The sequence below is a fragment of the Hippocampus bargibanti genome, linkage group LG11 (assembly GCF_051943395.1).
Source record: "Hippocampus bargibanti isolate YZ-2025 linkage group LG11, ASM5194339v1, whole genome shotgun sequence".
Classification (NCBI taxonomy): Eukaryota; Metazoa; Chordata; class Actinopteri; order Syngnathiformes; family Syngnathidae; genus Hippocampus; species Hippocampus bargibanti.
In genome coordinates this window covers 22152349-22166309 of record NC_142744.1, presented here as the reverse complement: position 1 = coordinate 22166309, position 13961 = coordinate 22152349, and the positions used below count along the sequence as shown (strand labels likewise).

The following is a 13961-nucleotide window of genomic DNA, read 5'->3' as shown; positions in this document are numbered from 1 at the left end:
CCAGGCACTACTACACCCAGCACTCTCCATCAGCTCTTCAGCAGTACCACCCAGCACCAGGTCCCAGGCCGATGAGGGGGGCAGCACAGTTCCAGCAGCGGTTCGCCCCTCAGCAGTACTACATGCCCCGTCGCCCTCAGCCCAGGTGTTATTCTTGTATTCAGACAGGTGAAGAATATTGTCAGCACTGTTTTGAATGTGGAAGTAGTGAACATTTCAGAGCAAGCTGCAAAGCACAGACCTCAGCCAGGAACCATGCTTTAAACTAGAAAGGGTTACCCCAGTGGGACATGGTGTGACCACAGAGACAGATAGGTCCCAGTGTTACAGTGGTGCTATGAAAATGGAATGTAAGCCCCACACATGTGGCCCCGTTCAGAAGAGACATAAGCAGTCATTTGTCGAGCGTACAGATAAGAAACAGTGTGGCAAATTACCTTAGGTCAGGGAGTTAGTGGGAAAGAAATGTCTTATTCGGTGCTTTTTGGGTAACAAAAGGGTTGAAGCACTCTGGGACTCGGGGTCCCAGGTGTGTGCTGTAGATGAGTTATGGAAACAAACGAACTTACCTGACGTGTCATTGAAAAATGTGAATGAGCTTATTGACCCTGATAATACTCTCAATATTGTGGCAGCTAATGGAACGGATATGCCTTATGTAGGATGGCTTGAGATACCATTTAAACTTGGTGCTAATGATCCAGTGCTACTTGTACCAGTTTTAGTACTAAAAGGTGACCAGGAACAGTGTCCTATCATAGGGTTTAATGTCATTGAGCGTCTTGTGTTAGATAGCCTCTCTAATGAGACACAAACAGGGGATATAGAAAAGCTCTTGAAATCGGTTAGACTAGCTTTTCCCCACCTTAAGCGCAATAAAGCTGCCACTTTCATAAAAGCAGTTAGTGTGGGACAAGCGCATGAGTACCGTGTAAAAACAACAAATAAAAGATTCACTATAGCTAGGCATAGCTCACTTCTTATTCCATGCAAAGTACAGGCTAAGCCCTTTAAGGAAGATGGTACATTGGTTTTTGAGCCAAGTGAAAACCCACAGTGGCCAGATGGCCTCGAGTTTTGTGACTCGTTGGTCTCAGTAAAGGCAGGTTCTATTCCTAGGATAGTTGTTAGTGTCCAGAACCCTACCAACCATGACATTAGGTTACCAGTAAAGAATTTTATTGGTACAGTGCATTCAGTAGGGTCTGTCTACCCAGCTAACATATTTAAAAGAGACCTTCCTTCAGCGGTTGTCAATGAGGTCCATGTCCAGGATACCACCATCCTTCTCAGTGAGCAGTGGGACCCCCAATTGACCTTTCTCATCTGGACGAAGATAAAAGAAAGACCGTTCAGCAGATGTTGAGAGAGGAATCGGCATCATTTTCAAAATCGGACGACGACATAGGGTGTGTGGAAAACCTACAAATGGACATTTTGTTAAAAGACACTGAGCCCGTTTAGACATATATGTCTGTCCCAAAGCCACTGTACAGAGAGGTGAAAGACTATTTACAGGACTTGATAGCGCAGGGGTGGGTGGAAAAGTCCACATCCTCCTACTCATCCCCTGTCATCTGTGTCAGGAAAAAAGATGGTACACTGCGCTTATGTATTGACGACAGGGAGCTGAATCGGAAAACACACCCTGACCGGCACCCCATCCCACGGGTACAGGACGTGGTGGACAGCCTTGGGGGTAACACCATCTTGTCGCTGCTGTACCAAAGCAAAGCATACCACCAGGGGTTCATGACCAAAGGGAGCCGACACCTGATCGCCTTCGTGACCCCTTGGGGCCTTTATGAATGGATTTGAATCCCTTTTGGACTCATGAATGCACCAGCAGCGTTCCAGCGGTGTATGGAACAATGTCTGGAGGGGTTACGGGACGAAATATGTGTCCCCTATCTTGATGACATTCTTGTTTTCAGCGGGACATTTGACAACCACATTGAGGACGTCAGTCGAGTGTTGCGACGTCTCAGAGAAAACGGAATAAAACTCAAATCCCGAAAGTGTGACCTCTTCAAGGTACCTCGGCAGGATTGTCTCTGTTGAGGGGAGCAGAATGGACCCGGCAGATACAGCAGCAATGCGTGTCCTGAAAAACAAGCAGCCAGGCACTGTCGGTGAGCTTCGAGCCATTTTGGGACTATTAAGCTATTATAGGCAATACATCAGAGATTTCTCTTGTATTGCTAGTCCCTTGTATGATTTGCTTAAAGCCCCTCTGAATGTTGAGACTTAGTAGCACCAAAGAAAAAAATGAAAGTGAGACATAACAGTGTGTCTTCCAACACACGTATTGAGTGGAGTGATGAGCATCAGTCAGTGTTAGAGCAGCTAATAGACTGTTTACCATATTTTCACGACCCGTGTGAAAAGGCGCAGTCTCATTTATGTGTGCCATTTCTGTATTTAACTTACACATTGAGCGTACCGGCTGATAGGGCGCAAGTTTTATATACCGGTACATATCCTCTACTGCCATACGTACGTCTGCCCCACAACAACACGCAGGCATGCAAGTGTGCGTATTTAAAAAAACAGATCCGGAGCAAACCTGAGTTTGGTAGTGCTTTATTTATTAATTACAAAGTAATTACATTATGTAATCATCACTCAATAGGCGTCGGCATGGTAAAGAAGAGCACATTACCGGTACCGACTTTTCTGAAAGCTCGAGCCACCGTGCCAGCAGACACGTTAGCCCAAGCATCCACAATCCTTGTCAAAGTGTGGCGTAACATCCAGCCCTTTTCGTTTGCCTTGATAATGACGCCTGCTGGAAATGTCTCTTTAGGCAAAGTCTTTCTTTTAAAAAATCACAATCGGCAGGAGTTTCTCTCCGTTAGCATGGCAGGTAAGCACAACAGGAAACGAAGGCTTTTCGCTAGCTTTTCAGAATAATTCGCCGGCCGTTCCTCCACCTCCGGACCTTGCCCTATGTCCGCGTATTATGTCACGGCGGCTCGATTCCCATGTTCCTCGGCGTAGCTGATAGTCTTCAGTTTAAACTGAGCTTCATAACCATGTCTCTTTGCCATTTTCAGGGTTGTTAAAACAGCAATGTTCTACATAAAGCACATACCTGTTCGTTTATACACAAACCACGCCCACACACACCCCTCGTTTTCTTTACCGCATCCGACTCATGGTGGTCGCTAATACGTCCGCACTACAGGGCGCACCGCACATTTTGAAAAAAATCGGAGACGTTTATATGCGCCTTATGGTCGTGAAAATACGGTAGTTCAACCACCAGTTTTAGGTTTTCCTGACATCGCGCATCCTTTCATTTTGCATACAGATGCCTCCAACCGGGGTATAGGTGCTGTGTTGTACGACAAAATGGCAAACTTCGTGTGATAGCCTATGGCTCTCGGACTTTAACTGCAGCTGAGAAGAATTATAACTTACACTTGGGCAAGTTGGAATTTTTGGCGCTTAAGTGGGCGATCACAGACAAGTTTCATGATTATTTGTACTATGCACCATTCTTCTCTGTGTTTAGTGACAATAATCCAATCACTTATGTACACTTATGAACTTTTGACTGCTAAGTTAAATGCAACTGGGTGCAGGTGGGTCGCAGAACTTTCTGATTTTAATTTTACTGTTAAATATCGTCCTGGTAAGGAAAATGTTGATGCAGACAGTTTATCTAGGATGCCCCTTGATATGGTAACATATATGGAAGGATGTACAAAAGAAATGTCATATGATGCTGTGAGTGCTGCCGTACAAGCAGTTGACTAACAGAACGAGTCTAGTGCAGCTTGGTCTATGGGAATCTCAGCCACGTGTGCCGAGGTGTCACTAAACACACCGATAGCCCCATTGACTGTTGGACAGATCAAGCTAGATCAAGAGACTGACCCCATTATAGGACATATTATTAGATGCAAACTGGCAGAGACGAAACCGCAAGGTACTGAACTAAGAAAGCATTGTCCTCAAGTTGTTTGTCTTGTGAGGGAATGGGACAAGCTACACTTTAATGACAGAGGTGTTTTATACAGAAAAACGGCAAACAGAACCCAACTACTGCTTCCTGAAAAACACAAGGTGTAGTCTTAAAAGAGCTGCATGATGAAATGGGCCACCACGGTGTAGAAAGGACTCTTTCCCTTGTAAGGGATCGTTTTTACTGGCCCTTTATGCAAAAAGAAATAGAGGACTATGTACTGAGAGTGTGTGTGTGCCTAAAACACAAAAAGCCCAGATTTTTTTTTCACAGATTGATGTTGAACACATTGGTTCACCAGTGAAGTTCACTCACGGTAGTGCAATTAACACGACCGAATGACAGACTGAATATTACTGTTTCATTGACTTTTAAATATTGACCGACTGATGATGGTGGATAGGTGCTCAGGTCGCTGATGAATGATGGGTTGCCACATTTTGTAAATTGCATTACATTACATTTAGCCCTTTAACATTATTATTTGTGTGTCTTTGAATATGTGACAAATAATTACCGTATTTTCACGACCATAGGGCGCACCGTGTGAAAAGGCGCAGTCTCATTTATGTGTGCCATTTCTGTATTTAACACACACATTGGGCGCACCGGATGAAAGGACACAAGTTTTATATACCGGTACATATCCATTACTGCCATACGTACGTCCGCCTCACAACAACACACAGGCATAAAAAGTGTGCGTATTTAAAAAAACAGATCGGGAGCAAAACTGAGTTTCTTCTTCTTCTTTTCCTTTCGGCTTTTCCCCTCAGGGGTCGCCAGAGCGAATCAATGTCCTCCATCTATCCCGGTTTTGTGCATCCTCTTCTCTCACACCAGCTACCTTCATGTCCTCTTTAACCACATCCATAAACCTCCTCTTCGGTCTTCCTCTCGGTCTCCTGCCTGGCAGTTCAAGGCTCAGCATCCTTCTCCCTATATAGTTGCTCTCTCTCCTCTGGACATGGCCAAACCATCTCAGTCTGGCCTCTCTGACTTTCTCTTCAAAGCCTCTAATATGAGCTGTCCCTCCAATGTACTCATTCCTGATCCTATCCAACCTGGTCACTCCCAAAGAAAACCTCAATATCTTCAGCTCTGCTACCTCCAGCTCTGCTTCCTGTCTTTTCTTCAGTGGCACCGTCTCCAGTCCAAACATCATGGCTGGTCTGACCACGGTTTTATACACTTTTCCTTTCATCCTCGCTGAAACCCTTCTATCACACATCACACCTAACATTTTTCTCCAGCCGCTCCAGCCTGACTGGACACGCTTCTTCACCTCTTTTCCACACTCTCCATTCCTCTGGACAGTTGACCCCAAGTACTTAAAATCCTCCCCCTCTTTATCTCGTCTCCCTGTAGCATCACTCTTGCACTTGGATCCCTCTCATTCACACACATATATTCCATCTTGCTGCGACTGATCTTCATTCCTCTCCTTTCCAGGGCATATCTCCACAGCTCTAGTTTCTCCGCCACCTGTTCCCTGTTCTCGCTACAGATCACAATGTCATCTGCAAACATCATGGTCCAAGGAGATTCTTGTCTAATATCGTCTGTCAGCCTGTCCATCACCATAGCAAACAAGAAGGGGCTTAGAGCTGACCCCTGGTGGAGTCCCACCTCCACCTTGAATTCCTCAGTCATACCGACAGCACACCTCACAACTGTCTTAAAGTCATGATACATGTCTTGTACCGCTCTAACATACTTTTCCGTCACTCCAGACTTCCTCATGCAATGCCACAGCTCTTCTCTGGGCACCCTGTCATACGCTTTCTCCAGATCTAGAAAGACACAATGCAATTCCTTCTGACCTTCTCTGTACTTCTCTATCAGCATTCTTAAAGCAAACATTGCATCTGTCGTACTCTTTTTTGGCATGAAGCCATACTGCTGCTCACAAATGTTCACTTCTGCTCTTAGTCTAGCTTCAACTACTCTTTCCCAGAGTTTCATTGTATGGCTCATCAACTTTATTCCTCTGTAATTAGTACAACTCTGCACATCTCCTTTGTTCTTAAAAATGGGCACGAGTACACTTCGTCTCCATTCTTCAGGCATCTGTTCACCATCTAAGATCTTGTTGAATCATCCAGTCAGGAACACCACTGTTGGGTTATTTTTTTATCGTTCGCCCTTGGTTCATTGCTTCGACGGGTGTTGATGGAGATCGATGGTTAAATCATCAGGGAGCCAGGACTTGAACAGAAAGTTGATTTAATTTGGGAGAGCTGGAGACATTGCGGTGTCGCGGAGGAGGGAGCGCATGGAAAGAGAGAGAGACGAAGGGGCTGCAGGAGTATTTATGCGGCACATAGTAATGACGCGACAGGATGTGACGTAATAAAATGCGACATCGTGTAAAGGAAGGCAGGATATGACATACGAGGAAGTTCAAAATGTAAACAAAGATTACAGAGCGATGTTTAGAGATGTTTGTATGGCGAATTACCCTAACAACCACCGCCACCTCTCCAAGACACTTCCATACCTCGATTGGTAAATCATCAGGCCCGAGTCCCTTTCCCCCCTTCATCCTCTTCAGCGCCCTCCTCACTTCATCCTTGCAAATGCTTGCTACGTCTTGGTCCACAAGAGTCACGTATTCTACTCAGAATCAGATAGAAAACAATATATTCTAAGCATAACAAAATAAAAATGTCAACTGTATACTGTGCAAATGTAAATGTGCAAAACCGTTCCATAAGAGAAAACTAACTGTACATAGTGCAGAATCAAGAAATGCATTTTGATATATTGCAACAACCCATATTTACAAGTGTCCAGTTCTGCTTTTTTTTTTCCTTTTTCTTTTTTCACATGTGATCATTGAGAATTGTGAAGCCTGACAGCAGTCGGTAGGAACGAGCGGCGGTACCTCTCCTTCTTGCAGCGCGGGTGTAATAGTCTCTGGCTAAAGAAGCTGTCAGGGTGGGCAGGAGGGGGTGGGAAGGGCTGTCCATCATAGCTTTTAGTTTAGCTAGCGTCCGTCTGTTGCCCACCTCCTCCAGAGAGACCAGCGAGCAGCCCACGACAGAACTGGCCCGCTTCACAAGGCGCTCCAGTCTTTTTCTGTCCCGGGTGGTGATGCTGCCTGACCAGCAGACAATGCCATAGTGGATAGCTGATGCCACCACAGAGTCAAAGAAAGTCTTTAGTAGTGACCCTTGAACTCCAAAAGACCTCAGTTTCCTGAGTAGGAGGAGGCGACTCTGTCCCCTTTTGATGAGGACATCCGTGTTTGTTGTCCAGTCCAGTTTATTGTTGAGAGTGACACCCAGGTGTGCGAAGAGGGGGGGGGACGAACAGGCGATCCTTAGGACAGCCCCTGGGGATGGGGGTCGTCCCCTGGGCTTGCTGTACTTTTCTCTCAACCTCCCACCTCAGGGCACCCAGGATGCGTTGGGCCGGCAGGATGTTGGTGGTGGTCTCCTCCCTTTCTGCCGGCTCATGGATGCGGGATAGGGCATCGGGCTTGGTGTTCTGTGACCCTGGGCAGTAGGTGAGAGAAAAGTTAAACCGGGTGAGGAAGAGTGACCATCGGGCCTGTCTTGAGTTTAGTCTCTTGGCCGACCGGATGGCCGCCAGGTTTTTATGGTCCGTGAAGACTCCCTCTGCTTCCTGTCTTTTCTTCAGTGGCACCGTCTCCAGTCCAAACATCATGGCTGGTCTGACCACGGTTTTATACACTTTTCCTTTCATCCTCGCTGAAACCCTTCTATCACACATCACACCTAACATTTTTCTCCAGCCGCTCCAGCCTGACTGGACACGCTTCTTCACCTCTTTTCCACACTCTCCATTCCTCTGGACAGTTGACCCCAAGTACTTAAAATCCTCCCCCTCTTTATCTCGTCTCCCTGTAGCATCACTCTTGCACTTGGATCCCTCTCATTCACACACATATATTCCATCTTGCTGCGACTGATCTTCATTCCTCTCCTTTCCAGGGCATATCTCCACAGCTCTAGTTTCTCCGCCACCTGTTCCCTGTTCTCGCTACAGATCACAATGTCATCTGCAAACATCATGGTCCAAGGAGATTCTTGTCTAATATCGTCTGTCAGCCTGTCCATCACCATAGCAAACAAGAAGGGGCTTAGAGCTGACCCCTGGTGGAGTCCCACCTCCACCTTGAATTCCTCAGTCATACCGACAGCACACCTCACAACTGTCTTAAAGTCATGATACATGTCTTGTACCGCTCTAACATACTTTTCCGTCACTCCAGACTTCCTCATGCAATGCCACAGCTCTTCTCTGGGCACCCTGTCATACGCTTTCTCCAGATCTAGAAAGACACAATGCAATTCCTTCTGACCTTCTCTGTACTTCTCTATCAGCATTCTTAAAGCAAACATTGCATCTGTCGTACTCTTTTTTGGCATGAAGCCATACTGCTGCTCACAAATGTTCACTTCTGCTCTTAGTCTAGCTTCAACTACTCTTTCCCAGAGTTTCATTGTATGGCTCATCAACTTTATTCCTCTGTAATTAGTACAACTCTGCACATCTCCTTTGTTCTTAAAAATGGGCACGAGTACACTTCGTCTCCATTCTTCAGGCATCTGTTCACCATCTAAGATCTTGTTGAATCATCCAGTCAGGAACACCACTGTTGGGTTATTTTTTTATCGTTCGCCCTTGGTTCATTGCTTCGACGGGTGTTGATGGAGATCGATGGTTAAATCATCAGGGAGCCAGGACTTGAACAGAAAGTTGATTTAATTTGGGAGAGCTGGAGACATTGCGGTGTCGCGGAGGAGGGAGCGCATGGAAAGAGAGAGAGACGAACGGGCTGCAGGAGTATTTATGCGGCACATAGTAATGACGCGACAGGATGTGACGTAATAAAATGCGACATCGTGTAAAGGAAGGCAGGATATGACATACGAGGAAGTTCAAAATGTAAACAAAGATTACAGAGCGATGTTTAGAGATGTTTGTATGGCGAATTACCCTAACAACCACCGCCACCTCTCCAAGACACTTCCATACCTCGATTGGTAAATCATCAGGCCCGAGTCCCTTTCCCCCCTTCATCCTCTTCAGCGCCCTCCTCACTTCATCCTTGCAAATGCTTGCTACGTCTTGGTCCACAAGAGTCACGTATTCTACTCAGAATCAGATAGAAAACAATATATTCTAAGCATAACAAAATAAAAATGTCAACTGTATACTGTGCAAATGTAAATGTGCAAAACCGTTCCATAAGAGAAAACTAACTGTACATAGTGCAGAATCAAGAAATGCATTTTGATATATTGCAACAACCCATATTTACAAGTGTCCAGTTCTGCTTTTTTTTTTCCTTTTTCTTTTTTCACATGTGATCATTGAGAATTGTGAAGCCTGACAGCAGTCGGTAGGAACGAGCGGCGGTACCTCTCCTTCTTGCAGCGCGGGTGTAATAGTCTCTGGCTAAAGAAGCTGTCAGGGTGGGCAGGAGGGGGTGGGAGGGGCTGTCCATCATAGCTTTTAGTTTAGCTAGCGTCCGTCTGTTGCCCACCTCCTCCAGAGAGACCAGCGAGCAGCCCACGACAGAACTGGCCCGCTTCACAAGGCGCCCCAGTCTTTTTCTGTCCCGGGTGGTGATGCTGCCTGACCAGCAGACAATGCCATAGTGGATAGCTGATGCCACCACAGAGTCATAGAAAGTCTTTAGTAGTGACCCAAAAGTGACTCCAAAAGACCTCAGTTTCCTGAGTAGGAGGAGGCGACTCTGTCCCTTTTTTATTAGGACATCCGTGTTTGTTGTCCAGTCCAGTTTATTGTTGAGAGTGACACCCAGGTACTTGTAGGAGGTCACCCTCTCAATGTCCGAACCCTGGATGTTCAATGGTGCAGGTGAGGATTGTTTCCTGCAGAAGTCCACCACCAGCTCCTTGGTTTTCCCGGTGTTGATCTGGAGGTGATTCTGCTGGCACCAGTCCACAAAGTCCTTTGTCAGTCCCCTGTACTCCCTATCGTCTCCCTCTGTAATGAGGCCGACAATAGCTGAGTCGTCAGAGAACTTCTGAAGGTGGCAGTTTGGGGTGTTGTAGTTGAAGTCCGAGGTGTAGAGGGTGAAGAGGAATGGAGCCAGGACTGTTCTCTGCGGCGCTCCGGTGCTGCAGAGAAGCCTGTCCGACTCACAGTTCTTTACCCTCACGTACTGTGGCCTGTTTGTGAGGTAATCTGTAATCCAGGATGTGAGGTGATGGTCGACTCCGGCATGCCGCAGCTTGTCCCCCAGTAGATTTGGCTGGATGGTGTTGAAGGCACTGGAGAAATCGAAGAACGTGATCCTCACCGTGCTCCCAGCATTCTCCAGGTGCAGCAACGCCGTATGGAGGAGGTTGATGATGGCATCCTCCACACCGATGCTGGGCTGGTAGGTAAACTGTAGCGGGTCCAGTGATGAGCTTGCCAGCGGTCGCAGGTGGGCGAGGACGAGTCTCTCCAGCGTCTTCATCAGGTGAGACGTCAGCGCCACCGGTCTGTAGCTGTTGAACTCCTTTGGGTTGGTGATCTTGGGACCAGGCATGACGTTTTCCACAGCTGTGGAACTCTGCCCAGCTTCAGGCTCAGGTTGAACAAGTGCTGGACAATGACACACAGTTGGTCAGAGCAGGTCTTAAGGAGTCGGGAACTGATGTCATCCGGACCTGCTGCCTTCCTCACCTGCATCCTCCTCAGTTGGTTCCTCACCTGCGCAGTTGTGACAGACAGGCAGGAACCAGGAGGCAGAGTGGCGGCTGAGGGTGTGGCAACGGTTGGGAGGGCAGTTGTTGGTTGCAGAAAGCTGGTCATGAGAGGGGGCAGGGAGGGTAAGGCCACAGTGGGAGTTGGTGCAGGTGCAGCTACAGGTGAAGTTGACGGTGGGCCGGGGGCGGCTGGCGTCTTGTCAAACCGATTGAAAAAGCGGTTGAGTTCATCTGCCCAGTCCTTGTCTTTTTCGTTCAATGTCACTGGGCTTTTGTGGCCTGAGATGTTTTTCAGGCCCTTCCAGACACCAGCGACATTGCTGGCTTGCAGCTGCTCCTCCATTTTCATCCTGTAGACCTTCTTCCCCTCTCTGATCTTCCTCCTCAGTCGGATCTGCACGGCCTTCAGTTCCTCTCTGTTGCCCGACACAAAAGCCCTTTTCTTTTCCTTCAGGAGGACTTTTATGTCGGGATTAATCCATGGTTTGTTGTTGGCAAAACACCGCACAGTCCTGGTGGGTACGGTGTTTTGTTCACAAAAGTTTATGTAGTCTGTGATGGTGTTGGTGAGTGAGTCAATGTCCTCCCCATGAATCTCAGTAAAGAGCTCCCATCTGGTTGAGTCAAAACAGTTCCGCAGAGCTTCTTCAGCTTCTGTGGACCATCTTCTGATCGTGCGGGTCACAGCTGGTTGCCTCTGGACAAGGGGTTTGTACACACGCTGGAGATGAACCATATTGTGGTCTACTCTTCCGAGAGGGGGCAGGGGGGAGGGTTTGTATGCGTTCTTGGCGTTTGAATAAAATAGGTCCAATATGTTGTTGTCTCTGGTGGCACAAGTTACATACTGTGTGAATGTTGGGAGGGAGGATTTCAGGGAAACGTGATTGAAGTCCCCTGAGATGATGAACAAGGCGTTGGGGGACTGGGTTTGCAGCTTGTTTACAACAGTCATGAGGGCATCGGAGGCAGCGCCGCCATTTGGCGTAGGGGGAATGTACGTCGTCACGGCTATGACGTGTGAGAATTCCCGTGGCAGGTAATGCGGCCGGAGGCTAACGGCTAGCAGCTCGATGTCGCGAATGCAGAGTTTTTCCTTCACCGTGATGTGCCCAGGGTTGCACCATTTGTCATTCACGAATACAGCAATCCCTCCTCCTTTCTGCTTACCGCTGCCTTCATTTCTGTCCGGTCGTACGAGTTGGAAGCCCTCCAACTCTGCGTGGGCGTCCGGAGTGATTGCCGATAGCCATGTCTCCGTGACGAGTAGCAAGCTGACTTCCCGGTACTCCCTCTGGTGCCGCGTTAGCTCCGCCAGCTCGTCCATTTTATTCGGGAGCGATCTCACATTCCCCATGATGACGGACGGGAGAACGTGTCGGTATTTCCTCGTTCTTTTGCGGCGATCTTTCCCGGCCCGACATCCTCGTTTCCTCCTCTTCAGTTCGTCGGGGATGTCCGACGCGGCGGCCGCTAATCCGCTATTCGCCCGCCATGCTAGTAGCTGGTCTCGACTGTAAACAACGGGATTCCGAGTGCGAGTGGTTTCCCCGTTAGCAGGAGCGGTGAAAAAGTAAAAAATAACAGCGATGAGCAAAAGAGAAGATGCCCATCTCCTCTCCGTAGGTTTATGGAACGAAAAAAGACAAAGCAAAAACGGAAAAGTAAAAAAATGAAAAAGTAGACAAGAAAAGGATAGAACTGCTGTGGAGGCAGCCACACAGGGGGGCACCATCTTGAATATATCTCTTTGTTCCTTCTCATTGTCCTCATTCATCAATTCTTCAAAGTACTCCTTCCATCTTGCCATCACACTACTGGCACCTGTTAATACATTGCCATCTCTATCCTTAATTACCCAAACCTGCTGCAGGTCCTTACCATCTTTGTGTCTCTGTCTCGCCAGCCTGTAAAGATCAGTCTCACCTTCCTTGCTGTCCAGCCGAGCATACAAGTCATCATAGGCCTCTTATTTGGCCTTTGCCACCTTTACTTTAACCGTGCGCTGCATCTCCTTGCACTGCGGTCTACTCTCGTCTGTCCTCTCAGTGTCCCACTTCTCCTTTGCTAACCTCTTTCCCTGTATACACTCCTGCACCTCCCCATTCCACCACCAAGTCTCCTTATCTACCTTTCTTCCACTCGATACACCAAGTACTTTCCGACCCGTGTCTCTGAGTATGTTCGCTGTAGTTTGCCAGTCATCTGGAAGGACCTCTTGCCCACCCAGTGCTTGTCTTACCTCCTTCCTAGATGTCATGCAACATTCTTCCTTTTTCAACTTCCACCATTTTGTCCTCACTTCAGCCTTTTGGTTTCTTCCTCACTGCCAGCATCATCCTACACACCACCAACCTATGCTGTCTGGCTACACTCTCACCAACCACTACTTTGCAGTCACTGATTTCCTTTAGATGGCGCCGTTGACACAAAATGTAGTCTACCTGTGTACTTCTGCCTCCACTCTTATAGGTCACCCTATGTTCCTGTCTCTTCTGAAAGAAAGTATTCACAACAAGCGTTTTGCATTCTCTTAGCAAAGTCAACCACCATATGTCCTTCAGCGTTCCTCATCTGGAGTCCAAACCTACCTATCACCTCCTCATCATCTTTGTTTCCTGCGCCAACATGTCCATTGAAGTTCTGGATGACTTCATCAAAGTCCAACCAAAATTCCTCCGTCTCCGCCAGCTCACATCCGACTTGTGGGGCATACCCACAAACAACATTGAACATCACGCCTTCAATTTCTAGCTTCAGACTCATCATTCTATCTGATACTCTTTTTTAATTCTAAGACATTCCTCACAAACTCCTCTTTTAAGATAACCCAAACTCCATTTCTCTGTCTGTCTTCACCATGATAGAACAACTTAAACCCTGACCCTAAGCTTCGAGCCTTGCTCCCTTTCCACCTGGTCTCCTGGACACACAGTATGTCTACCTTCCTTCTCTGCATCATGTCAACCAGCTCTCTACCTTGTCCTGTCATTGTTCCTACATTCAAAAGTTTCCTGTCATTGTTCCTACATTGAAAGTTCCTACTCTTAGTTCTATACTCTTGGCGTTCCATCTCTCTCTTTTCCTCCTCCCTCCTCTCCTTCTTCGACCAACAGTAGTCCATTTTCCACTGGCACCCTGAAGGTCAACAGTACCAATGGCAGCCGTTGTTAACCCGGGCCTCGACCGATCCGGTATGGGATTCATAGGTTTGATTCGCATATTTGTTTTGGGAAATTTTTTTACGTCGGATGCCCTTCCTGACACAACCCTCTGTATTTATCCGGGCCCCCTTG

At 47.5% G+C, this 13961-nt stretch overlaps 1 long non-coding RNA gene across 1 annotated transcript; it reads right to left on the bottom strand.

The window, feature by feature from the left end:
* Positions 1-1267: 1267 nt before the first annotated feature.
* Positions 1268-6532, bottom strand: LOC148891940 (uncharacterized). The gene is made up of 3 exons (XR_016116521.1): positions 6471-6532; positions 2039-2104; positions 1268-1326 (listed from the first exon to the last, which is right to left on the bottom strand). It is a non-coding gene; the product is annotated as an uncharacterized LOC148891940 (long non-coding RNA).
* Positions 6533-13961: the final 7429 nt, after the last annotated feature.